Source organism: Anser brachyrhynchus (genome assembly GCF_964034855.1).
Source record: "Anser brachyrhynchus genome assembly, chromosome: 1".
NCBI classification, from domain to species: domain Eukaryota; kingdom Metazoa; phylum Chordata; class Aves; order Anseriformes; family Anatidae; genus Anser; species Anser brachyrhynchus.
Window position 1 is genome coordinate 12,135,258 of NC_137694.1, and position 27,129 is coordinate 12,162,386.

The following is a 27,129-nucleotide window of genomic DNA, read 5'->3' on the forward strand; positions in this document are numbered from 1 at the left end:
AGGCAGAAAGGTTCCAGCCTGTGGAGATGTGGTGAATAGTCTCATGTGGTGTATTGATTGTTCTTGGTATACACAAGTTCTTTTTAAGAGATCTCCTCATATCTTGTAAGATCTCAAAATATCTTTTTAATCCTCCTAGACTATCTTTTGAGGTCTCTCACATCCGTCGAGATATTCAAAAGCCATCTGGACATAGTCCTGGGCGACATGCTCTAGGCAGCCCTCCTTTAGCAGAGAGTTTGGACCAGATGACCTCCAGAGGTCTCTTCCAACCTAAACCATTCTGTGATTCTGTGAGAGACATTTGTTTTTAAGCAAATAATGAGCTAACAGGGAGAATGCCAATTAACGGTGCTCATGAATTTATAGCTTTGTTCTCACATCATTAATTTTTTTTTTTTTTGGCGATTGAACATTACCAGGCTTCCAGTAAATTGTTTTTATTTATTTATTTTTGTGTGTGTATGTGTATGGATCTTTTAACAGTTGCATAATTAAAGTTCAGCACACATGTAATTATTTGCAGGTAAGAGCCTAATAAATGATGTCTTAAAAGGATGTAGATGAAACTGATAGTACACTAGGCCCTTTGCACAATCCCCTCAGACGCCTTTATGTTAGCATGAATCTTCAAAACCCAAATTATTTCCACCCTATTTGAATTCCCCTCCACAGAATGGCATTGCTCCTTGGCTGTGGAACTAGCCAAAATCAAAGAATTTCGAACACATCAGGGAATTCTGAACATGAACTGCTGGCCTCAGCGACTGGCCTCTTGCAACTGCTAAATTAGGATAATAATATTTTCTGTTTTCTCAGGCTACAGGAACTGACCTCAGAACTGTATTGGACTTGACTCTGCTGAACAGATGTTGTAATGAGATGATAAAAAATCTAATTTGTTCCATAGAGGAAAGGAACAGAAAACTATTTTATTTACATGATGGGCATAACTACATTAAAGCAATTCAATGAAAACTACGTATTTGAGAAAGTTATTACTGAATAAGGTTAGGGCTAGGGCTTATAAAATACTTACCTACAAGCTGGTACGTCCCTGGCTGCTATAGACATAATGACCCACACAAAACGCTGCACTGAGAACTTTGTGCCTGAGCTCCAGGAAACTGAATAGGGAAAACTGGAAGCTTAATGAAGCAACTTGAAAACCTAAGGCTGAGTGAGAAGTCAGCACAAAGGAGCTGCCAGAGAGCAGCACAGGAAGGGTATCTGAACACCTGCCCCACGGCAGGAGCTAATCTTTGTCCTTTGATCCAGAAGTAGAATGCCTACATCCATGGAGAGAGCAAAGTTTGGAGTTCTCTCCCAGTACCAACCTCTTCCAGACTTTTATTTTGATTTTTCTGGAACAGCTGAACAGAACCTACTGTTGTCATTGCAAAGAAATAAGAGTAATATGATAGTACCTACCGTTTGTAGTGTACCACATACTACAAACACCTGCCAGGAGGTAAGAGAGCTGACTTCTGCAGTCATCACTCAGTTCCACGTCTCCCACATGAGAACGTCAACCACCAAGTGCCAGGCTGGTGTGGGTGGGCAACCCCTCACACGTATCCTCTGCTTCAGACCAACAAACAGCACTGCAGGAATGGGACTGAACCACCTGGTGCCCAGCAGGGAGCTGCAGACATGGGGAAACTGTCCTGAGAATAGCCACTGCAGGTCAGGAACTACCTTTTCTAGGTGATTTCACTAATTACTCAAATAGACCCTGTTCCTTCATCTTTTATCTTCCTGTGTTTTATTTATTTATTTATTTTGTAAGTTCTAGGCAGAAAAATATACACTATTTTAGTTTAGCATGTGGCAAAAGCTGAATGTTTTATCTTAATAGATTCACGTACTTTTTACATTTTGTTTGTATTATTTTGTTGATCCTTAAATGCAAAAAAAAAAAATTATAAATATTTTAGATGTTTTCTACTTCTGTGTTCTTTTCCCACAGCTGGTGGTCTATTTTGCCAATTTGGGTTAAAAGAACATGATCATTTGGAAATTTAATCCATATTAAAAACAGAGTTAGAAGAATAAATTACTACACCTGCTAATAACCCCCCTGCCAGTTTTCCTATTTCTTTTTAAGATCTTTTTTTCCCCTCTTCTCTCTCACTGTGCCAGGGTTTGATCGTTCACTCATTGCTGTGAAAGGCAGCATTGCCAGTGACTTTGCTAGATGCAGCCTTTAAAGCTGCACAGGGATGGATGCAAGCATCAGCATCGTATGACAGACTGCCTGGGGCTGCTGTGGGGCCACCCCCTATGCATCTGCATTCATGTACCAGCACTGCAGAGACTGCTCTTGGTAGAGGTTTTGGCGTTATGTTTAAATCAGCTCGCTCAGTCCCGCTGTGGCAGAGCAAATCTCGGGCCAGGCTGATTTGACATGCGTCTTGTGCCCTCGGAGACCCTAGCGACTGAAGGAACTGACTGCATAGGGAAACTGAACGACTGTGCCCAAAGGGCCCAAATATGCACAAAGCCATAAATTAAGGGCAGAGGAGGAACAGAACTACATATAAATAAACTGATAGCTTTTTGTATGTGTTTATAATAAATTCATTCTATAGCACACAGAGTGGTATAGAATCCTGGGTGTAGACCCTGAGTGCGTCATCTTCTACAAGACACCTAGGACATTTGTGAAGTAAGTGAAAGCACAGCCAGCAGATGGAAGGCTGCTACGTTCAGTAGCTCCCCGTCAGTCTGTGACTCACCCACCCACCTGGGCCATGCTGCCTACAAGGTCAGACGTGACTTTGCTTTCTCTGCCTTGGACCGATTCCCCTCCTCATACGAGCCCATGGCATACCCGCTCCACCCAGACCTGCAGGACCACTGCAGCAACCTCTGGTCAGGTCTCTTCTCAGCTGGGTCTCTTCTAGGATGCCCAAAGGAAATGAGGCCATTGATAATAACAAACTAACCAGGCAATTGGGCATCATCTGGGTAGCTAATAAAATCAGCTGGTTGCTTTATCATCAGTATAATGGTTTTCAGTTGGTTACGTATCAAAGTACCACCTCTTCAGCCTCTCTTCTCTTCACTCATAAACCATCAGTAGCCAGACCTCCCTCCTACTGAGCATTTTGGTGGTGGGACAGTGGCTGAAACTGCCTGACATTTGGTCACAACCCCAAGATACACAGCCACAGTGCACCCACTCAACTGGTCATCTGGTTCAACATCTTGCAACAACGATTTCCAAATGCTTCACCAAAATGTGTTCCTGTCCCTCATTATGCAATCTATACAACTACAAGCCTTAGAGGAGAAACTTCTTTTCAACTCCAGACATCGTAGCATCTCACTTTTTCCTCAGACATCTTTTTCCTAGGCCAGAAGGATATTTTCGTTTGTCACAAGCGTACCTTTTCCTGTTTCATTAATATAAAGGTCTTGACAAAATGACTTTCATTTTTCTTCTGGATTGTCTCAGGCAGGAAATGTTTTGTATCTTCTGACAGTTAATCAGTAAAACCCTGTTCTTGTGATGCATTTAAAAAAAAAAAAAAGGAAAAGTAATGATTAATTTATGCAATGTTTGAATGATTTTCATCAGTTAGTAGATATGATGATTTAATTTTCCTGTATAATGATTTTATCTTAGATATCTCACTTGCCAAAAGAGCTTGACTGATCTGATGTGAATACTGCTTTTTATTACAGTAAATCACTGTACAATTTTGTTACAACATTTTGTTACTTCCTTACTTCAATAGATGATTCAAAATAATTGCACTTTATTTTCATTTTGAAGTTTGGTTGTTTTAAATGAGTCATTGATGAAATTGTTAATTCCCTAAAGTAATTCAGAATCCAGGCTGCTAATTTTAATAGCCATCTGCTTCACTCTGAGCGTAAGTGCCCGCTTCCATAGTGAGCAGCTCTGTCTGCCCACTGTAATTTTGTCTTTTCCCCTATGCATTCAACAGATGCGCTTCTGAAGATCTACAGGATCCTGCCTGCCTCATTTAAACACCCATTGCTCTCCTTTGATTGCATTGTGTTTTTTTCAGCACCTTGAGAGACTTCTTCAATCAGATTAGGTGCAGGCCACCTTCAGAGAAAATACAGGAAGAGAGTAGCAAACGTTAGAGAAATGCATTTGGCATCCCATCTGCCCATCCTTTTCAGAGGAGGGTAGAAGTGTGCCAGCAACCACCTTTTCCATGTTAATAAGGGTGCTGTTCAAAATGTAGGGAACTATGGAATTTGAAGGAACCCATGAAAGGGAACAAGGAAAAGAAAGCTAATTGTCAGTAATCTTAAAATCACTATGCAGGGCCCTGCGCTTATGTATGAATTAAAGTTCCAGTTTCTGTTCCCTGGAACTTTTCTGTGTTTTACATCATCGTTGTATAAAAACTCAAACTGATTCAAGAAACAAAGACTGAAAGTCTAGATTTCCCCTTTTTCACCAATGCTATGTGCCCAAAGCAATAGGATAAGCCAGACTTCTTCCTGTGTGCTTTCTCTTATGGCTTCATGACTTGTTTATAGCTGCTTGTGGTAGCTGCCCTGCTTCAGGATGTGCTCAGGATATCCCAGGAGTGGCTATTCAGGGAATATCTAGCAGCATAAAAAGCTGTCACAGGTGACAAATATAGGAATGCCAGTATCATTAAATCATCATGTTCAGGTATACTCAGGTGACTAAATTTAAGCACACAAGGAATTTTCAGGCTATCTGGTGGAATATCTAATGAATCCAGATTTTTCTGGAAAACAAAGTAGATCATCATCTACACCTTCAAGGCGGCTTTATTGGCTCGCCTCCCAACTCAGATAGAGTAGCATTATTCTTGATTTTCCCTTTAACAGAAATAGATTTTTGTAAGCAGAACGGGGTGTTTTAAGTTGGCTTTCTGAGCTTGGCATATGGGAAGGTCAGGGGATAGCTGAAAAGAAGCCTAGGGGTAATAATACATTGATAGAGTTTGCAACCTACCTGCCTTCATTAGCACCTTAATACTGGGGGTAAAGTAGGCACCCTACCTGATGACTGGCCTTTCTGGGATCATCAGTCTTGGGCAGGAGGCTGGTTGGTATGCCAGCTGCTGTTCACAGGTAGTTTCCTCTCTCAATCATTATGTACAAAGGTGTAGAAAGCTAATTAATTACTCAAGTCTGAGTTAATGGAGCTTTAGCACTGTCTGGTCCTTCTGACCTGTCTCTCCAGTGCAGGTTGATGCTAGGAAAGAAGGTAAGGTGCTCTTGAAACTTGCTTGGGATGCTGTGAAGAGTATCAATTAATGTGGATTGAGAGGAAGTGTCCCGTTATAGATGGAGGAAAATGTGTTTGTGGTTGTCTGTGAAAGAGCAGAGGAGGTTGTAGGGTGTGTTGTTGTGGGGACAGTAGTGCTGGAGTTAATTTCTGCATACTGGGGTTCTAGGAAGAACTTTTAGGGCTGGAGGGTGTGGAAGTTTTTTTGTATTTGGGAGGGGTGGGGGAACAGAGAAGATACAAAACTTGTGCTAGGAGGCACAAGGTTATGGAAGGGTGTCTAATTTCATGCAAATTGATTTTTTTATTATTATTTATTTATTTTTTATTATTGTAGTCTGCTGGCAGATGAGATTACTGGCACTTAGTACAGTGCAATTATATATGTGTTGCTCCTGGGGTAGGATCAAATGCTGAAGCAGTTAGCCATATATACTTGGTGAAACATATGCAAGAGTTTGCCAGGAGTTTCTAAGCATTGTTCTGTTTAGGGAAGCATTCACTGGAATGGGTAAGGTAATAAAAGTTGTCTTTGCAGAGTTAAAAATAGTATAACTACTGAAACAAAAAATCAGAAACAGCTTGAAGCTTAGCCAAAAAAAAAGAATATCCTCTTCTATGTTATTGTCTTCTATGGAAGAGAAAAGCTTTTTCTCTTTTCCATAGTAGTAAGGAGACTACTTGTTTTGGAGATGTATGCAAGCTACATCAAGAACAAATTAAGTCTTGAATAGTTTATAGGTCATTTTTTTCCTAATTGGATTATGAACACATGTAAGTTTAACTATTTTAAAGAAATATTTGCAAGTAAGTTCAACTTCTTGCAAAGTTTTCAACAGTCTACAAAGTCAATACTGAGGCGTAAATGCTGTAATCATCACTTTTTTTTCCTCTCCTAATATTGAAAGTTTTGATCTGTAGATGTATAAAGTGGAAGTTGAGCCCTGTGTGGAGAGGCAGTACGTCAAATTCTCCACTCAATATCTCCTTCTGAAAATTATGTTTATAGAGACAATCCACAGAAGTAAGTGAAGGGTCCAATTGTAGTTGAAGGAACATAACTTTGATTTATATGTTACATAGGCTTTAATACTTTTCAGGAATGGTACACCTTGGTAGGGGGAGTGTGGGTCTGCATTTTTCTACTTCTGTTTCTCTCGTTCCTACTTGTTGCAGACTGCTTCTTAATTATTTACCTGAGATCATAATGCACACCCTATCATCTAGGAAATGTTTAGACTTTCCTTCACCTGATAACTCTCCAAGAATGGCCATAATTCCACTCATGATTCCCCTGATGCTTCACAGCCCAAATATTTTTCTCTCTGTTAAGTTGCAGTAGCTGTTGTAGGACATTTCAAATCCTGCCACCCTTCCAATAAGTAAATTTGATCCTTAATCATTTAGACTGTGCTCATCTTGGAGGTCCTCTTGGTGTTGGAAGAACATTCAAAGAGGACTTTGATGTCTGTTCCGGTCTGTGATGGGAAAGTAGCAGAAGGTATAAATTCCTTTTGACACCTCACGTAGAGGCAGTACCATCAACTTAGGGGGAAACATGATTGTGAATTTCTAATATTTAAACCCTGTGCATAACTCATTGTCTGAGGAAGAGTTTATATAATTGTTAATAGTTTAAGATTTTATTTTATTTTTTTTTTGGTATGTCCACCATGTACTTCAGGAACTGGAAAGTAATTGAAAGCATTTCAAGGGACAAAGCATAATATCTACTTACACACTTTTTTTTTTAACTTTTTTTTTTTTTTCTTTGAGACCACTGGTTTTCATTTTTGGTTTGGTGTAAAGATCTGGTTGGTGAAAAGACTTTTTAAAGCCTGACCTGTGTGTGTGGAAGGATGGGTGAAAAAACTACAGCTAGTTATAACTCAGGTCACATTTGAACCATTAGAAGATTTGAAATGTCTGTTTTATATAACTGATCAGGAAAAGCCTATGAATTCCTAAATATGGATTTTGATACTGCCTGTCAGATTGATTTACCCTATACAGACTCCTCTGCATGCATCTCTCCGTGCTAGAGATACAATTGGAAAGAGATTCATCTCACTGAAGTCAGTGTCAGGGGATTGAGCTCTGGGCATGATTTTGGGATGTAGTATTTCCATTTTGCTAAGAGCTAATGTTAGTTTCTATGATTTTTCTTCTTCTTTCTCCAAGGCATTGTATTCTTAACTATATGCATTTTTTGCTTGCAGATGGAGAAGACAGTTCTGTTATTGTGTTACGTAGCTGAGATGTGGGTAAACGCATCTCCTTTTCATGTAATGTATGCCAAAACAAAGTTGGTGTGCTTAAAGAAAGGAGACTTCTTCCTTTTTTCTCTGTCTTTAAATGCTCTTTACCATCTTTATCTATTTGAGCTGAAGGTTCTTCAGAGCACTGAACAATTTTTACTTTGTATATCTATAGTAAAAGTCTCCTGATTTTTCTGAGGCCTACTGCCATTACTATGCAACAAACAATAATAATAATACTACTAATAAAATCTTAATTGCATTGGTCCTCCTGCAAAACCTGTTCAGTAAAGTACCTGCTCACTCTTAAATCTGTTGTTGCATGACATCTCATAAAGAATGGAGTGTGTTCTTGGGTACATCCTATAAATTATTGCTGTCCTTGTTGAATGTATAATACTCCTTGGCTGAGAAACTTAAAGTATGAAATATTGTTTAACTTCTTCCCAAAATACATCAGTATTTGAAGAGTAGCATAAACTCCAACATCCCTAAATAACATTCTCTTGCTTCAGTACAGTTTACAAGGAACACAGTATGATTTAAAATAAAAAAATAGAAATCTAATGTTTGCAACTTTAATTTTCCATAGTTGGTGATTTTAGTGTTTCTTAAGCCATAATTGTATCTAGTGCTACTGCTTTGCTGCTTCTATATTCACCAACTTTTGGTATGCAATGCTTGGTAAGGTCTTTGAATTGCAAATAGAGTTACGAGTCAAAGATATATACTACTTAAAAATACATACTACTTAAATATATATGTTGATTATGATTTTTCAGTATAAAGCACTACATACTTTTGGTAACTTAAGAATATAAACATGATACAATTCAACTACACTTAGAAAAGCCTGATGAAAAAAATAAATTGCTAAGTTTTATCAATTTAATCTAATTAATTTAGTAAGTGTGTATATGAAAAGGTAGAACTTGTTAAGTATTAATAAGGCAAGAATATTTCTGACTGAATCATACACAAATATCCTTTAAATGCATATTAAATAAATACCTTTTTTCAAAGCTTATAAGTGAGCTAGTAGCTAATTTGGAGTTTCTTGTGTTGATTTCAATGCTTCCCTCAGAGCCATTTTACGCTCTTTCAGAAACTTACTGGTGTTGCTTGCATATACTTGAGAAGATTGTCCATTGCGGGTAGTCCTTGTGTTGGAGCCCTTGATACAACTTCTGGAATGCCTGTCCAGTAGTGCAATCTTGAAGTTTTAAAGAGAATAATGTGAGTAGGGTTTTGTTTGTTTGTTTGTTTCCAGCACTAGTCGAAGTGAAGAACATGACTGGGGGCTGGAATTAAATTAAATTGCAAGATTCCTCAGTACTCACTAGTTTGAGCACCAACACCAGGCTGCGTCCATGAAGGCAGCCTGCAGTAGGTCTTTGAGACTTTGAGTCTCAAGGTTTTGAGTAGGTGTTGAGACTTTGTTTTACATACATATGCATAACTGAAGGTACACATTTATGCTATTATCTGCAAATAGTTATAGATTTACATCATTGCACTTGGAAGGTAGAATATATTCAACTTACCCAGTATCTATCCACCAGAATTGGACTAAGACTCAGCACTTAGACTCCTCCATACATTTTTCTGGCACTGCTACCAGCATCCTGGAATCAATGTCCCAGTTACAAGGAGGCCAGTACTGATTATTTTAGCTATTCAGTCACCTTCTGATAGGTGGCATATACTTACCGTACACAAAGCACTTATAGGAAGCTATCATTTTCATTAGATGGCAGGAATGTTCTGGAATTGAGCCATTGCATGCCATGCATCCCATAATATGGGTTCTGAGGAGGCTTCGTTTGAAACCTGCTATGTTTATACTCAGACAACAGAAAGGTGAAAGAAGGAGGCAAAGCTCAACTAGTTCCTAGTCTTCTTCCCTTGAACCCATCTCCTTCCCATGCCATGTCTGCAGTCCTTGAATCAAGTAAATTTATGACTATAAATCTTCCTTCTAAGCCAAAACAGTGGGTTTAAGTCACTCTGAGGAGTTTCTGTAATATAACGTGAAGTAGCATATACAGCTGACACAGAAATTGAATGTTTGTTCACTGAGCATTCAGCTGGGATATTTCTGTTTTTAATAGTTTATAAGCCAGAAAGCACCAATTTAAAATTTTCAAGGAAGTGAAAAATTTCCTTATGTCCCAGTGTTTGCGTGTATAACACTGGTCTAGTTGTTGACTCTGAAGTATTGATTTAAAATGAAGTTGTTCTACTCTAGAAACACATTACCCAAGGAGACCCAAGTATTGTTCATTCTATGAACTGGAATAATCTCATGAACTTCATTGTATTGCAGTTTTCAGGGATAACTAGAACATTCCTGTGCTTCTGAGAACTTTGGCAACCAGGTCAAAATGACTTTCTATTTATAATTTATTTTCACTTTTATATGGAACATGCTGTTAAAGGATTACATATTTTAATTAAATTTTTCTTATCTCACCGTCATTCATCTTGTTGGTTGGTTTGCTTTTCTGTATTCCCTGAATGTATCGTATATTATTATGATTATGAAAAGGTGAATAATTGTGTTCCTTAGAAGTAATATAACATCTTACTATTCTGTTTTAAGTTGTGCCAAAGATGACAAATTAAACAACAGTTGTGCAGTGCTCATAACCATACAGCAAATAAAACTTTAAAGATAAATAAAAGGCTTCTGTGGAATATATCAAACTGAATTTATTCCAGTCCCTTAGGAATAACAAACTTGTTTGTGATCCTTTTAAATAAAGAACTAGAAAAGGGAAATATAAACAATACATTAAATAGGGATGCAATTCATGCTATAAAAGCAATTAGGTTATTTTGCTCTTGAATCGGTTCAAATGAATGCATTAAACTATTTTTCCCACAACAAAAATTTTATAAAAAATATTAAGAAAATATATTTAACATAATGCATGCATGCAACAGAAAATGGCTGCAAGAGACATTGTGATCTTTGTAGCTTTTTGTACTGAAGCAATGATCTAATAACTAGGAAAGATTTACTGAGTCTTCTGCGCAAACATTACTACATATCTAACAAATCATTCAACTTTTAAAAAAGGTCTTCTAAATGTATTTATCTTTTCCAGTACCATTAGCCTGGAACACATCTTATGTTGTTTATAAGGTACCATGTACATTTGCAGCGCTAAGAGACTTTTATTAGTAATTAGGTCAATAAAATTCCCATTTAAAATCCCTTTATGATCTATGTAAGTGACAAATTAACCCTCTGAAGAACCCACATAGACTCATCAGACCAGTAATGCACATTCAAAGGAAATCTCTAAAATTAATCAGTAATATACCCTAATAGATAACATAGAAAGCACGCACAGATTGCCTTATCAAATAAATCTCAATAGTGTGTCTTTACTCAAAATAATCTAGACATCCACATTTATACTTGCTATGTGCTGTTCCTAGTTTTAAATTGTCAGTTGTCTTGGTTGGACTTATTTTCACACATGGAGTTGCACTGTGCCATGTAAAACAATTGTTTTCCGTACATATGCTTTAATAATATAAATGATGCTTAGATATGTTAGATAATACTTTTTATTCATTATTGCCTTAAAAAAAAAATTGTTCTTTTGGAGGGCTTTTTTATTTATTTATTTATTTATTTATTTTTATGCAGTGGATTTCTTAAGAACCTGTTGTGAAGTCAGTTTGTTCTCTTGCATCACCCAGAACCGTTCTTTGTATCTAAAGAAACATCGTCTTTGTAGCTTGGCCAAGCATTGCTTTCCTCAGTGCTGTCATTGCAGCTCTCGGTGTTAATTCAGTGCTGTATCCTATGTGAGCATCTCTCCTTAATATTTCTCTTGCATCTTCTTCCAATTCTCATGCGGTCCTCACCATTGTGGAAAACACCTTGCCTGTGTTCAGGGAGTGAAAAAAGCAAAGAGTATTTTTTTTTTTTTAATTTTCTTCTTTAAGCTAGCCATAGTCTTGCTTGTGATATCATGAGGGTCACAACGTCGTGACAGTGCTCAAATAGTTGTTTTCCACAGTAAAAACTTCAGGCTGTGTTCCTTTGTCAGCAGTTTTGTAGTATAAGTTATGATACCACTCAGCGTTATTACGCTGTGTCCATTTAGAGGCAATGAGATTGTTGCTAGCTATGTTTCTTGTTTGCTGAGCTTAGTTTGTTTTGCTAGCTTTTATTTTCCTTGCCGTTCTCTGATGTAAAGTTTCTAAAATATGCATGCATAATCATGATTTTCCTCCTGAGGCTTTACGGTTCCTTTTAAAGGTCTTAATGCTTGGGTCCGACAAGTATTCCTTCCTCTGCCTAATTTCTGCTTTATCATTTGGTAACTGGTAGAGAGTGTTATCTGTGCTTGCCTTTATTATATCTCCGTACGTAGTGGCATCATATCTTGATTTGCTTTCCTTGTTGCCTTTGTGTATATTATAGCAAGATCTGCTTTTATTAGAGGGGCCCCAAGAATGTGTCACCTGAATTTGAGTCACTTGTTTTACCTGGAGGGGAAAAAAAGAATAGTAAAATGGCATTTGTTTATTCTGTGAGAAGGCTGACAGTCCCGCAACTTTAACTTGGATATAAGTATTTCACAAATCTTTTTCTTTTTTTTTTTGTTAAGGTGATAAGCAATGCATACATATCTGTGCATAGGCTGGTGCAATAAACTATATTATTTCCATACACTTTCTGTATGAATTTCAGGCCTCATGGGAATTGTTGTTAATGTTGGTTTGTTTATATTTTTGTGGCTTTCTATCCACTGGATTTTTTTCCCCTTCTCTTTAAATTTAGCTTTATTCTCCATGCAGGAAGTCAAAATACTCTGAGATACGAACAAATTTGTCTTTCATTCTTAAAACAATCCTCAGTTAACTGTAAACACACTCAGATGCTACAATGAGGTGACTTACACCAGCTTACAATTAATGCTTTTGTTATAAACAGAATAAATGATTAAAAATGTTAATTTTTATCTAAATATGTGACTATTTTAGACTGAAAGGGAGTGGGGAGGCGCCTCTTCAAGGTGAAGAAGATACCTAGTTGGGGCTGTGCAGCTGGGTAGGTCGGTTGTGATAGAAGTACCTGGCTGAGCAGGGCAAAGACAATCTGGGAGCAGACCTACGAGCACTGGCCATGGCTTTGCAGTCAGTAAGAGTCTGTGGATCCTAAAGGCATTGTGCTGTCACAAAGCTTCATTTGGAAGCGTGTGGTGTCCCACTCCTCTGCCCGTTCCTTTTACTTGCTTTGGGTGTATTTTAATAAATGAACCCTTAGTGCTTTGAACCATCGCATGCATGCGATTCAGACTGCAGTAACGTGAGGGCCTGCACACAAAAGCACACATTTCTTTCCATCACAGCTGCTTTACATATGTGGCTTTATTCAGTGGACACAATTAATTTTGGAGTTTTTATTTGTTAACATGATATTTAAATGAGGTTCTAACATGGTAAGAGCATATTATTAAGATGTTGTGTGCATGCTACAACAGCTTGATTCCAGCTGCTATATTTCATTGTCATGATCAGCTAAAATGTTAGGGGATTTTTCTCTTTTTAAGTGTTGCATGCTTTTGGTAATTAAATGGAAAGAGAAAGCACTGATCATGAAATGGAAAAGGGAGGGTGAAGTGAAGTTCTTTATGACTGACAGTTTCAAATAATTTGTATGTCAGTCTCGCAGAGGAGAAAACAGCCATGTTCTCTGAGAAGCCCACCTTTCTGTGAGTGTCTGGGGGAAGCATTCTTTATGTATTTGAAAAGTAAAATAAAATGATTGCTGGAGGATTGAGAGTATAGAGTATATCCCTTGCCTTACTGCCTTACTCAACTGTACCTTGGGACCTGCTAAGTTTTATTTTAAAGTCGCTTATCCTTGCTTGTAATATTTGCAGAGAGACTGTTGTGTCACAGTTGTCATTCTTAGCCTCTGTCAAGTCAAAACACAGAGCCGACAATCTGCTCTACAACCTGTCAGCTGTCCAGGGTTTTCTCTGCTCATGCTGGCTGAACAGGTTTTTTGAGCCACTGTTTTATTTATTTATTTATTTATTTATTTATTTATTTATTTATTTGTTCTTTTTATTTTGGTGTAGTATTCCCCTTGATTTCTGCTGTTGCTTTCACTTGATTTTTTTGTAACCCAATGGTAATGTACAGATCTGGAGTTTGTGAGTCAGAATTCGTGCTAGTCTCAATGTCTGGAAAGTCTGAGAGGATTTGCAGCCACTCTGCATTTCATGGATGATTGGGATGTATGTGGTTTTCATCTTACAAGTATCATGATACAAAGAGAATTTTCATGATCAAAAATGATATTCTTTGGGAAAAAAAGGGGGAAAAAACAGTTTCATCCAGGCAAATACTGCTAGTGCAGTTGGGCAGGATTCTCCTCAAAGTTGTCTCTCGATCAAGTCCTAAACTAAAATTGTAGTAAAGTTAGGACTGTTGATGAGGCTTTGAAAACCTTTATTATTAATAATTGCTTTATAGAAAATTAACAGAAAAAGATGGAAACATATTAATTGAAATTATCAACCTCTTTTTATACGAGTGTTTGGTTTGCTTTGTTCTTTTGAAATTTATTTTCATAGCTGTTGCATGGACCTGCTGTTTAGTTTTCTGTCCTCTGGCATTAGTCAGTCATGATACAGACTTTCTCAAAGGCTGTGACAGACTGCACCCATGACTGCTGTTAATTCCAAAGAAAATTGTGGTGCGCAAACTCTTATTTTTGTATTTGTTGACTACTGAAAAGGTACTGAAAGCTGTGTGTTTTTCAAGTATACCATTAAGCCTTGAATGCATGAAAACATAGGTTAGATCAGATTATTTCTTCTTCAAAATGGCATGATATTCACATGTTGAGTTCATGATGTAAGCTGCTGGTACCCTGACACAGAGAACTGGGTACAGAATGAGGCAGTGGAGTGAAGGGTGGGAAGTCCTCTGCTGAGTGCCAGTTTTCTTTGAGTATAGTTGGAGAACTGCACAACACCCCTGGCAGGCTTTCTTCCTGTGAAAGCTCTCTGCAGATGTAACACCATTAAAATATGTAAACTAAGTAAAAGAAAGAGGAGTATATATATATATATATATTTTCCCTTGGTGTGTGTTGGGGGGAACTAGGACCAGTAAAATTTCTGACTCTGTACCCAATACTTCTGATGTAAACTTGTAGCCCTGTGCTCACTATGTGTTTGATATCTGAGGTGCTGGGAAGTCCTGAGATGCTTGTGATCTCAGTGTCTTCATGACCTCTTCCTAAACTTTATTATTTACCATGAATCTTGCAAGGCTGTACGTTGTCTGTTGGTATCTGATTCAGTGAGGAACAGTCTACTGTTGTGTTCAGTGGAACAGGCCTTTTTCTGAAGAAAATAATAAAGTTCTGTAACTTTTTTGTTTTGCAGAAATATTGTGAAACAGTGCTAATTACAGTTTAGATTTAATACCTGGCTGTTTTTTATATAACCTCACTTTGCAATACCTGTTAATCTACAATATGCGCTTGGTTTTAAGCAGGAAATATTTTGTTGTATCACAGTTTTATTTTTAGCAGTAGGAGGTTGTATTTATATTGGAATGTAACATTTACAGAAATTAGACTACAAAGATCTCATTCCCTACCCTTTTTCCATTGCTTTTTCCATGTTGTTTCCATGCTATTTACATACAAGTATCTCCGCTTTCCGTTAGGACTGGTCATGGGAATCCTGAGCAACTCATTGTCCAAATTCCATCTGTTCTGTATAAATACAGCCTTGTCCTTGTCTGAGGCCCTTTATTCAATATAGGCTCTTGGAGATCCTCACTCAATTGGTTTCCAGTGAAGGGGATGTGGAAACTACTGCTTTGTTTTAAAACGGAGCTGAAGGAGTTGGTGATCTTTTTCTCCTTTTCACGTAGTGATTCAGGGAGTACTTCTTCAGTACTCATATTGCTGACAGAAGAGATTCAAATTCCTGCTTCACTGTGAAGTAGAGAGTGGGTTAAGAAGGAGGAAAGTTGAAAAGACCCTCCTATATATTTTGTTTGATGGGCTTCATTTGCCATAGACTTGTGCAACAAATCAAAGTAAATTGGAAAGAGAGCAACAAAGATGTTGGTTATGTTGTTCACCTATGACTGGGAAGTTTTAGAGTCTAGTTATAAATCCAGTAACTACTTTCGAATTTAAGTTCAAAAGGAGACTGCAAACTTGACCTTCTCATTTTCACCTGGGTGCTATGCAGATGGCCACAGATCTGCTGCTTTTCTACCTGGCCCAGCAGTTCCCAAAGTATGCCCACTCTGGAGGAGCACTAGCAACTGAGGGAGCTCCTGGTCCAGACTTCTCTGTACTGCAGCACTTAAGGAATGCGTGTAAAAGAAGGGATTTGTGTCCCTCCAAATGAGGAAATAATTACATCTGAAGTTAGCTGTGTTACTTGCATGGGTAACACTCTGAGAAACTGTTGGCTAAAATTGGGCCAACTATCTATAATTTAAAAGTAAAATCATGGCCCCAGAACTTCCTTGAAAGAAAGCTTGCATGTCTTGTACAGCAGATGCTGATGTATAAAAGCTGAGTATAGAAAAGGATGCCTAAAACTTGCTGAACAATATTAAAGTTGCGCCTCTGTCCTCTTCATGTTTGTATTAATTAAATTGCTCCCTGTTCAACCTGTTTTGTCTTTCTTTCATCCACTTCAGCCACTGAACATGCTAATACAAGTAGTTAACATAGATCTCCTAAATTCCTTCTGTTGATGATTAGGTGAACTCAGAGTGACCAACCTTGGTTTAGATACTTGAATTTTAGCTTTCTAGAGTTGAAAAAGATGAGTCTTATCTTTTGATGCTAAAAGGAATTCTAAGAACGCAGCCAAATGCTTAAATGTGTTGCAGTAAGCAAATGGCCATTTCTTTTTTACTTAGCAATATTATTAATGATATTTTTACCCTTCTCAAGGTCATGTGTGAGCCTTATATTGTGCTAGTTTAAAAACACTTTAAATTAACTATTAACTTTTGCTTTTCCAGGGGCCACTTGGCCAGAATTACCAACTGCTATCTAACAGTACTGTTAGATCCCATAACTCTGAGTATACTTTTTTGTTGTTGTTGTTTTTTCTTAATCTAGCTTTTTACTATTACCTGATCTGACTAGTCATTATATATCTTACCTTAAGCAGCTTAACTAGATAATAAGTAAGGGATAGTTAGGGATAAGAAATTGGCTGAACAGTTTCTTTCTGATAGATGACCCAATACAATATAGCTAATAGTGATGAGTGGGTTTCTTGGAAGGGTTTGATCAATAAAATTCCCCTGGATTTATGATCTTACCGTCTTCATCTCCTTACAGATTAACAGTTGCTGTTCTTGTAGGCTTGACTGGCATTCGATTTATTAGATGAAACTTTCTGCTTTGCCCAATTGAGACTGTCATTATAATGCACTGAAAGTTTTAAGACACCAAATTGTAAGATAAGAGTCCTTTTGTTATTGGCAATGGGTGTGGTAAAGAAGTTTTTACACGGTGAGGTATCTTGTGGGGTAATTATGAAGTGTTCAGAGAAGGTGAGTTGCAGAAAGGAGCGGGATCTGCTTTATAGCATTGGGACAGACTAATTGTATTTAAAAAGAGAAGTTGCTTGCAGCAATGTGTCCATTTTTTTTTTTTTTAGGAGAAAATACAGCTGCTGCTGTAGTCTCCTCCTATGATAGCCCAGAATGTCACTGCAGAGGATGAAGTTGCAAACTGATAAGAGGCAAGCAAAGAATGAGGTGCTTCTATAGAAGAGGGAATTTGTCTGGAGCAGCTGCTTTGGGGGGCCCAGTAGCCATCTCTGGTGACACAGGCGGGGTAGGTAGGCAGTCAAGGAAAGCTCCAGGAGAAAACTGTTCTCAGTGGAGGTGTTACAGTGCCTTACATGCTCCTTGAGACCGCAAAGTAACCAAGGAAGAACCTTGCTGTCAAATGCTTGCCTCACAAAATCACTGGATGGTTGAGGTTGGAGGGAACCTTTCATCTCATACTTTGCCTCTGTTTCCACTGTTGCAACAGAATGTTGCACGTTATTTTATGATTAATTTTACCATTGCCCCTGGGAACAACAAATCAGTAAAACAAACTCTGCAAACTTGATGTGCTTTCCACCTGTTTTGAGCTGTGCCCAGCCTCTGAAGAATCTCACGCTTCACTTTCTTGTTGCAAAGCTTTGCTTGAGCACCATTTGTCCTAAAAGCTGCACTTTTAAACACTAGGCTTAGTTCTGAAGGTATAACCTGTCTTCCTTTGGGAAGCAGTAAGTGACTAGGAAAATACGTTCTGTCTTTGCAGTGACCTAGTCACTTGTTTATGCGTGTCTATTAGCTGACCACACGGCTGTCCTGGTTCCAGTTAGGACAGAGTTAATTTTCCTCCTAGTAGCTGGTAGGGTGCTATGTTTTGGATTAGGATGAGAAGAGCACTGATAACATGCTGATGTTTTAATTGTTGCAGAGCAGTGCTTACACCAAGCCAAGGACTTTTCAGCTTCTCGCTCTGTCCTGCCAGCAAGCAGGCTAGGGGTGCAGCAGGAGCTGGGAGGGGACAGACCCAGGACAGCTGACCCAAACTGGCCAAAGGGGTATTCCATACCATCTGACGTCATGCTAAACAATATATAGGGGTGGCTGGCCGGGGTGGGGGGCCAGCTGCTCGGGGATAGGCTGGGCATTGGTCAGCGGGTGGTGAGCAATTGCATTGTGCATCTCTTGTTTTGTACACATTATTATTAGTAATACCATTATTATTAGTAGTATTATTATTATATTCCTGTCTTAATAAACTGTCTTTATCTCAACTCACAGGCTTCACTTTCCCCTTTCTCTCCCCCATCCCAGAGAGGGAGGGGGGAGGGTGAGCGAACGGCTGTGTGGTGTTTAGCTGCCAGCCGGGTTAAACCACAACAACGGCACTTCATTCTGAATAAGATACACTCATTTTAACTTCAATACTAACTGACATTTAATATAAACATACATACATACATATATATATATACACATATATAACTTATTTCAGGTCATGCAAATGATTTACTTCAAATCTTAACTTGTGTAGGAGTGCTCTCAGGGGAAATCTAGCATACCAAAGAAAACGGCTAAAAGGAGGAAAGCTCTCCTTGTAGACAGGTGAAGGTTAAGGTTCGCCTATTTTGTTATCTAGCAGGATAGATCTGTAGGCTAAAATAACCACAGTTAACACCAGGAAATATACCTGCTCATCGTGGTAATCTTTTAGTTCATGACCAAATAATAATATGCAGAGTTCACTGTAAATGAAATTAACTGGTTGTTCTGCCAGACAGCTGCTGCTTCATATTTTTTCTAGTCCAATCTTATGCCTTTATAGAATATAGCCTAATTTCTCATAAATGCTAGTCATAAATACATTAACATGCAAACAATCCATGAAGAGTTACTCTATGAGAGTTGGAGAAGTTTAATATGTATTGATACAAGGTAATTGGAATGCAAATACTGTATCATCAAAGCTCAAGTGAACCTTTCCAGTGGTTTACTAACAATTACTCTCACTGTTCTCTTTCCTTAAATGGTATATATTTAACTTAATATTAATCTGCTGTGACCTGCACGCATCCTGATTATCTCCATAAATCTATTGTATCATTTTCCTAGAAATATTTTGAATTTCTATTGCTTTTACCGGGGCAGTACTGAAGATCAGATAAATATATTTCATAAATTTGAAATAAACTCTATTTTTCCTAAGAAAAAAAGAATTTGACCCAGAGGAGCCTTTGGAAATAAAGTAATGACTGAGATAGCATCTATACTATCAATAGCTAGGGATAAAAAAAGGCAGTAAATGGCTTTTGGGCTGGTCTAATAGTCATAGGAACTGCATATATGAGAAATAGTGTGATTTGGATCTTGTTTTTCCCTCCTTATAGCAGCTTCAGTGAAAGTGTTATGTTCAGGAAGGATGCCTGTTGCTCGTGAACTTACAGGCTTGCTTTCCATCTCTGCAAGCACTCTCCTAAGTAAAAAAAAAAATAGATCGAAAGTAATAGGAAAATGCAATCATTTGGATTAGTTAATGAGGAAACATAAAAACCAGATAATCAGTCAATCTTATTTAATAATGTACCTATTTGACCTTTAGCATATTGTGTCTGCAGTGTTGCAACTTTTTGTGTTAATGTGTTTGAGTTTGGTTTTTTGATCCAGGGATTGTGCTACACTGCACGTCTTACACTGGAGAGAGGGGTTTCATACAGGGAGGAGTCCTATATGGCAGACATTTATTTTATTAACATTAAGACTTTTCTGATTTGTTACTTGTTGATGTCTTGATTCTTTAAATTGTCCCACCTCTCTTTTAGAGCCTATTTTTTTTTTCTAAATGATGACCTCCAGTTGGATTCATGAATACAGGGACAATTTACAGAAACATTAGCATGACAGTTGTACATGGGGTTATCCAGCCAAAGAAGGCACACAGCCTTTGGGGTCACTAATGTTGTCCGAGGGGGAGCTTGAAGGATTTGTGGAAAATCCATTTGTGCTTGCACTGTAGCGCCTGTGGCTGCTTTGAAGTCTGAAAGGCTGAAGTTATAACTCAGTGTGACTACATCAGCTGTTTCATCAAGTGTCTGTGACTCTTATTTCTTCCTGTTTAGCTTGTCTTAGGCACTGTATATTTTTGCAAATTTATTTGATGCCACAGTATCTATGCCATACTGTGTCTGCACTGTGTCTTAAATTTCCTTTGTGTTCCTGTGAACTGACATTCTCTGTATAATCCACAGCACAGGTAACTTCAAACACATTTCTTCAATGTCTAGAAAGGCACTTTAAAACATTAAACTATTGTAGTGTATCCTGAACACCTTGTTTTGATGCGATCACTTTCCCTCTTGAACTTTATTTGCTTTACAATTTTCATCCGGTCTCCAAATTTTAGCATTCACTATGGAGTAAGTGTCTTCTAGATGCATACCTTTTGGCCCACCAGAGCATCCTCATAAAATAGGATGAAGCCAAATGCTTACTTTTTGTTTCAGGTGTCATGAGTATTTGTTACTTAATTAGAGCCCCAGCTCTGTGGAACAACATTTACAGCAAAAGCTCCAGGTTGAATGTAAAAGTGGTAAGACGTAAGAATGTAAAAGGGGTAAGTCCCCGTGATGGTGGGAAGAAATTTGTACTGTGACAAGTGGACCAAAAGGTGAAAAATAGAAGATAAAATCCCAAACCATTCTTAAAGCCAGGCATGCAATTTTCAGTGTACCAGATGGTGTGGTTAAGCTGATGAGGTTTGTGTTTGTGTTCATACCACAATGTGGTATGAAGCTAATTATCATTATTACACATGAAACGTATTGTAATCTTGAAAACATTCCCTGGTAAGCGTCCTATTCCTCTAGTTTTTCATAGCACTTGCACAGTAATAATTGGTTACTTTTGACAGGGTTAATGTTATGCCACGTTTGGGGAAAATATTTTACTGATGGAGAACCATCACTGGCCAAGTATATAATATGATTAAAAAGCTTGATTAAAAAAATCTGGAGCTTTAGGAGCACAATATCCAAAATGTATTTCTTTTTCTGTATAAACAATGCAACTTTTCAAATAACACCATCAAAATACTATGATATAAAATAATGTGTTTTTTATTAAAATCTTAATGTGTCACACTAAAATAAACCCATATCAATTTAACATGACTCTCAATTAAAAATCTGTTGTAGTTTTTGTTTTGTTTTGTTTGTTTTGTTTTAATTCTAAACCCTTTTTTTTCTTTTTTCTTTTTTTTTTTTTTCCAAGCAAATAATACTCCCCTGGAGAATTTACAGAACGATACCATTTAGTTGATTAACGCAGCTGAAGTCTAGAAAGGTGCAATACGGCAATGTTGAAAGATACCCTGATCACATACTTTATTTTTTCCCTCCTTTTTTTAACACAGACATGAATTTCAAGGAAGCACTTCAAGGTCTTCCTTAATACTAAGTTTATGCTAAGGTTTTTGTTCTTTTTTTTTCAGGTTGATGGCTGAGGATTGCAGAAGTTTCTTAATCGTTTTTATTTTTTATTAGTACTTGAAGTTATGTCAGTTTACTCTTTCAGTGGAACTGGCAAACTTTCAGTGAACATCTTTGCAACGTTAGCTTGATTTGCTGACATTAAAAGACAGTACATTTTCTCTCTGAACATCTAGGTTTTCTGTGTAGTGGAGGGATTTGAAGTTTATAGCATGGATTTGCTTTTTTACTGCGCCTGTAAAAATCCACCCACATTTGGCAAAGTTGTAAACATTTGAAAAATTACATTTCACACATTCTTGGTCAGGTCTTATTAGATTTCTTTAGCTGCTACGTTTCCAAAAGATTACGTATGCATTGGATGTATGCCCCCCTTGGGCAGGATAGGACTTTCCTTGAAATTGCTGCTCTGAGTTGGACAGGTCAACCCAGTCCAACTAGGAGAACCAAGATCAATGAATTTACTTATTCTGTCTTCTGGTTAGCATCCTGTTGATCTGTTAGCATGTCAATATGAATTAAACATTAGGGATTAAACTTCAGAAGAGATAGGAAATGGGCAGATGGATGAGAGTGTTTGTTAGGTAAGTTAATATATAACAAAACTGGGATGTTGGTGCAGTATCTGCTTGTGCTTGTGTGGATGACCAACCAGGAGTGGGAGCAGGACTGAGATAAGATAAGGATCACAGAAGGGAGTTCTAGCTGAAAAAAGACACCACCACCACCACCCCCCAATAAATAAATAAATAAATAAAATTGTGGATCTATTTTAGATACAGTTTTATTTGAACATTGTTGCTCAGTGCTTTCATGGCCTGTAGTATCCTCTCTAAGACACAAATTACTTTCACATGAATTTAGCACTCCTTCCCTGGGCACCCAGCAAGGACAGGTAGTCATCTGTCTTTTTCCTCTCTCTCTAAATATATGGGTTATTCTTGTGATAGTCCCCCTTGCCTCCCAGCACCCCAATAAAATGCTTTGTTCTGTTACCTTTCATCTTCATCTTAATATCTTCTCTCTCCCTGCATGTAAACATTTTGTTTCTCTAATTTAGAAGGACGTTCATATACCTTGCTAAGTTTGTAACACTTTCTCTATCTAACCCAGAAAGGGGGAGATAATTTGATGTCCCTTCCTTCCTCCGCTCATTCCAAATATTCTATGCATAAAGAAGAAACAAATGGGAAAAGTAAATGGTGTGTCAGCAGAACCTGAACCTGCAGAAATAACTCTGCAGGCTGACCCACTGGTTTGAAGCTGATCGACACAGCCCAGCATGATTGTTTGAAGTCAAAACATAGGGAAGCAAAGCAAGCATTTAACAAATAGCTCCTTTGTTAGCTTAGGAAAAAAAGCCATGTTGTGCCTTTAGGAAGTATGCGTTGTCCATTATGCATCAACATCATTGTACTTTTGGCTCATGCTCAGCTTAGTAGGTCACCCGCCACAGGTAGTTTCTCTAACTCAAGGCAAAAGTTACCTTCCTTTCATTGCTGTTCTGAACATAAGATGGATGGCATCTACCCTTTGCACAGAAGTTCAAGGTCTGAAGCAAGAATGCGTAGTTTTTGACTCATTATCTGTCTTCCGAATGTCAGTAACATTTTGGAAGGCAGAATAACCAAAGCATAGCGATTCCTGATATCTGCACTAAACAATGACTTAGTGTCAATGACTCCGCTGTCTTGGACTTCCGGAGGACTGACTTTGAGCTGTTCAGGACACTGGTTGGCAGAGTCCCTTGGGAGGTGGTTCTGAAGGGCAGAGGAGTCCAGGAAGGCTGGGTACTCTTCAAGAAGGAAATCTTAATGGCTCAGGAGCGGTCTGTCCCCATGTGCCCAAAGACGAGCTGGCACAGAAGACCGGCCTGGCTGAACAGAGAGTTGTGGCTCGAGCTTAGGAGAAAAAAGAGGGTTTATAATCTTTGGAGAAGAGGGCGGACCACTCACGAGGACTATAAGGCTGTTGTGAGGCTGTGCAGGGACAAAACTAGAAGGGCCAAAGCTCATCTGGAGCTCAATCTGGCTACTGCTGTTAAAGATAACAAAAAATGTTTTTACAAATACATCAACACCAAAAGGAGGACTAAGGAGAATCTCCATCCTTTACTGGATGCGGGGGGAAACTTAGTTACAAGAGAAGAGGAAAAAGCTGAGGTGCTTAATGCCTTCTTTGCCTCAGTCTTTAGCGGCAAAACCAGTTGTTCTCTGGATGCCCTGTACCCTGAGCTGGTGGAAGGGGATGGGGAGCAGGATGTGGCCCTCACTATCTACGAGGAAATGGTTGGCGACCTGCTACAACACTTGGATGTACGCAAGTCGATGGGGCCGGATGGGATCCACCCGGGGGTACTCAGCGAACTGGCGGAGGAGCTGGCCAAACCGCTTTCCATCATTTATTGGCAGTCCTGGCTATCAGGGGAGGTCCCAGTCGACTGGCGGCTAGCAAACGTGACGCCCATCTACAAGAAGGGTCAGAGGGTAGACCCGGGGAACTATAGGCCTGTTAGTTTGACCTCAGTGCCAGGGAAGTTCATGGAGCAGATTATCTTGAGTGTCATCACGCGGCACTTGCAGGGCAACCAGTCGATCAGGCCCAGTCAGCATGGGTTTATGAAGGGCAGGTCCTGCTTGACGAACCTGATCTCCTTCTATGACAAAGTGACACGCTTAGTGGATGAGGAAAAGGCTGTGGATGAGGTCTGCCTTGACTTCAGTAAGGCTTTTGACACCGTTTCCCACAACATTCTCCTCAAAAAACTGGCTGCTCGTGGCGTGGACTGGCGTACGCTTCATTGGGTTAAAAACTGGCTGGATAGCTGGGCCCAAAGAGTTGTGGTGAATGGAGTCAAATCCAGTTGGAGGCTGGTCACTAGTGGAGTCCCCCAGGGCTCAGTACTGGGGCCAGTCCTCTTTAATGTCTTTATCGATGATCTGGATGAGGGGATTGAGTGCACCCTCAGTAAGTTTGCAGATGACACCAAGTTAGGTGCGTGTGTCGATCTGCTCGAGGGTAGGAAGGCTCTGCAGGAGGATCTGGATAGGCTGGACCGATGGTCAGCTGTATGAAGCTGAGGTCAGCTGTATGAAGTTCAACAAGGCCAAGTGCCGGGTCCTGCACCTGAGGCGCAACAACCCCAAGCAGAGCTACAGGCTGGGAGATGAGTGGTTGGAAAGCTGCCTGGCAGAGAAGGACCTGGGAGTACTGGTTGATAGTCGGCTGAATATGAGCCAGCAGTGTGTTCAGGTGGCCAAGAAGGCCAACAGCATCCTGGCCTGTATAAGAAGCAGTGTGACCAGCAGGTCTAGGGAAGTGATTGTCCCCCTGTACTCGGCTCTGATGAGGCCGCACCTCGAGTACTGTGTTCAGTTTTGGGCCCCTCGCTACAAGAAGGACATCGAGGTGCTCGAGAGAGTCCAGAGAAGGGCAACGAGGCTGGTGAGGGGTCTGGAGAACAAGTCTTACGAGGAGCGGCTGAGGGAGCTGGGCTTGTTCAGCCTGGAGAAGAGGAGGCTCAGGGGCGACCTTATTGCTCTCTACAGGTACCTTAAAGGAGGCTGTAGCGAGGTGGGGGTTGGTCTATTCTCCCACGTGGCTGGTGACAGGACAGGGGGGAATGGGCTAAAGTTGTGCCAGGGGAGGTTTAGGTTGGATATTAGGAAGAACTTCTTTACTGAAAGGGTTGTTAGGCATTGGAATGGACTGCCCAGGGAAGTGGTTGAGTCACCATCCCTGTAGGTCTTTAAGAGACGTTTAGATGTTGAGCTTAGTGATAAGGTTTAGTGGAGGACTTGTTAGTGTTAGGTCAGAGGTTGGACTCGGTGATCTTGGAGGTCTCTTCCAACCTAGACGATTCTGTGATTCTGTGAATGACTTAGCTCTTGAAAGAAATATTTCTAAAGAAAAATTTGCAGCACTCCAGCAAAAACTTTGTTGAATTGTGTATTTTTCCACATTTTCTAATATCATTCCTTTGTTTGTTTCAAAGAAAAGGGGAAAGAAAGAGCCATAAATTGCTGAACTTGGGTACAGGTTTTGATTTACTTTTCTTGATTTACTTGTCTTGGCCAGGAAAAAGGTTTCAAACTATATTGCTTTCTATAGTTGCTTGTTATTTTTTCTGATTATGTGTTCTTTACTTTTCTTAAGAAAAGTGGTATCTTATAACTGTACAGCTGAGTTCTTCTGAGATGAATAGACTGTAAAATCAGTAAATGCCCAACAGAAAAGAGACCCAAGACAAAATGACTAGGCTTTTCCTTGTTCAGTTCTCAGAGCATGGGATGGAAGTCTGACCTCATGTTTAAAAGGAGTAGTTTAGGCCCAATCTGAATTCCACTGAGTGGAAAGTGTCACTATACTTTTAATGCTAAAAGAGTTGGGCCCTTTATTAGTAACTTTAATATACTACTGTCTCAAGTGGTTGCATTCTATTGCTTTTTATGTTTGAATATGACTGCTTTGCTGCAAATGATCCGGTTATTGTGATTGCAGCAGCAGCAGGCAATTTCACAGAATCACAGAATATCGGAGTTGGAAGGGACCCACAAGGATCATCGAGTCCAACTCCTATTCTCTCAAATTTCTTGGACAGATTACTATCATGAGGTACAGCGTGCAGGGAGGGAGGAAAGTTTATTGCCCACTTGAATTTCTTCAAGGATGAAGAGCTAGAAGCACAGAAGCTCAAAGAAGAACTGCATTCCTTAGTTCTAATGCATCCTGCTGTGTTCCAGAATAGAAGGCTTTTCCATGAATGATGCATCTAAATGCTACAGCACTGAGGTAGTTGCTCCAAAACAGGAGACAACAATGGTGTCAGTGCTGGGCTGTGGCAGGCTGTGGTGATCTGTCTCAGCACTGGACTCGGTTTGTTTTGCAGTACATCTTATGCCACAGCCAGCAAGTTGTGTATAAACGGGGTGGGTTTGTTTGTTTGAATTTTGTTTGTTTGTTTGTTTTTCTTCTCCTTTTTGTTCTGCCTCTTTCTTCCCATCTGTCTCAATCCCTCATTCCTTCCAGCAGGAAAGAAAGAGAAAATTGTTAGAGTGCGCTATCCTAGCTTTTCTCCTGATGTGTTGATAGAATAAAGTGGGAATAGTTCCCAGTTCTGTATCATAGAATCATTTAGGTTGGAAAAGACCTCTAAGATCATCTGGTCCTACCTTTAACCTAGTACTGCCAAGTCTACTACTAAACCGTGCCCCATGCAGGGTCTAGCCCTTATCTAAGTTGCTTTTTCCTCTGAACTCTAGAGCTGGCTTGTTGGAGCCAGATTAATCGTATCTGGGCATATTGTACATTATAGGTAGTGCCTTTCAGGCTTACTTCTCTCTCTCTCTTTCATTGCCATGTACCTAGCAAGGGAAATACAGTACTGATTAGAAAATCAGAAAAAGACTGGTTGCTTTGTTTTACAAAAAGAAAAAATCTAACTTCTACTTAAAGTTTACTTTTTCTGTCACATATTTCAGAATATACAGATACAATATTGTGAAATACTAAAATGATACAAATTATAATATTGCATTTTTTTTTTCTGATTTCAATGCTGACATAG

General features: G+C 39.1%; 1 protein-coding gene and 1 long non-coding RNA gene across 13 annotated transcripts in view; both read left to right on the top strand.

Moving 5' to 3' along the window:
* The window catches only part of MAGI2 (membrane associated guanylate kinase, WW and PDZ domain containing 2), an 817,299-nt gene that overhangs the window by 106,406 nt on the left and 683,764 nt on the right, over positions 1–27,129 (top strand). The window lies entirely within an intron of this gene.
* LOC308190245 overlaps positions 1–27,129 on the top strand; it is a 74,074-nt gene that overhangs the window by 14,305 nt on the left and 32,640 nt on the right. The window contains exon 1 of the long non-coding RNA XR_013947027.1: positions 1–22,147. This exon is cut by the window's left edge and continues 14,305 nt beyond it. This is a non-coding gene — a long non-coding RNA (uncharacterized lncRNA). The remainder of the gene's footprint in view (positions 22,148–27,129) is intronic.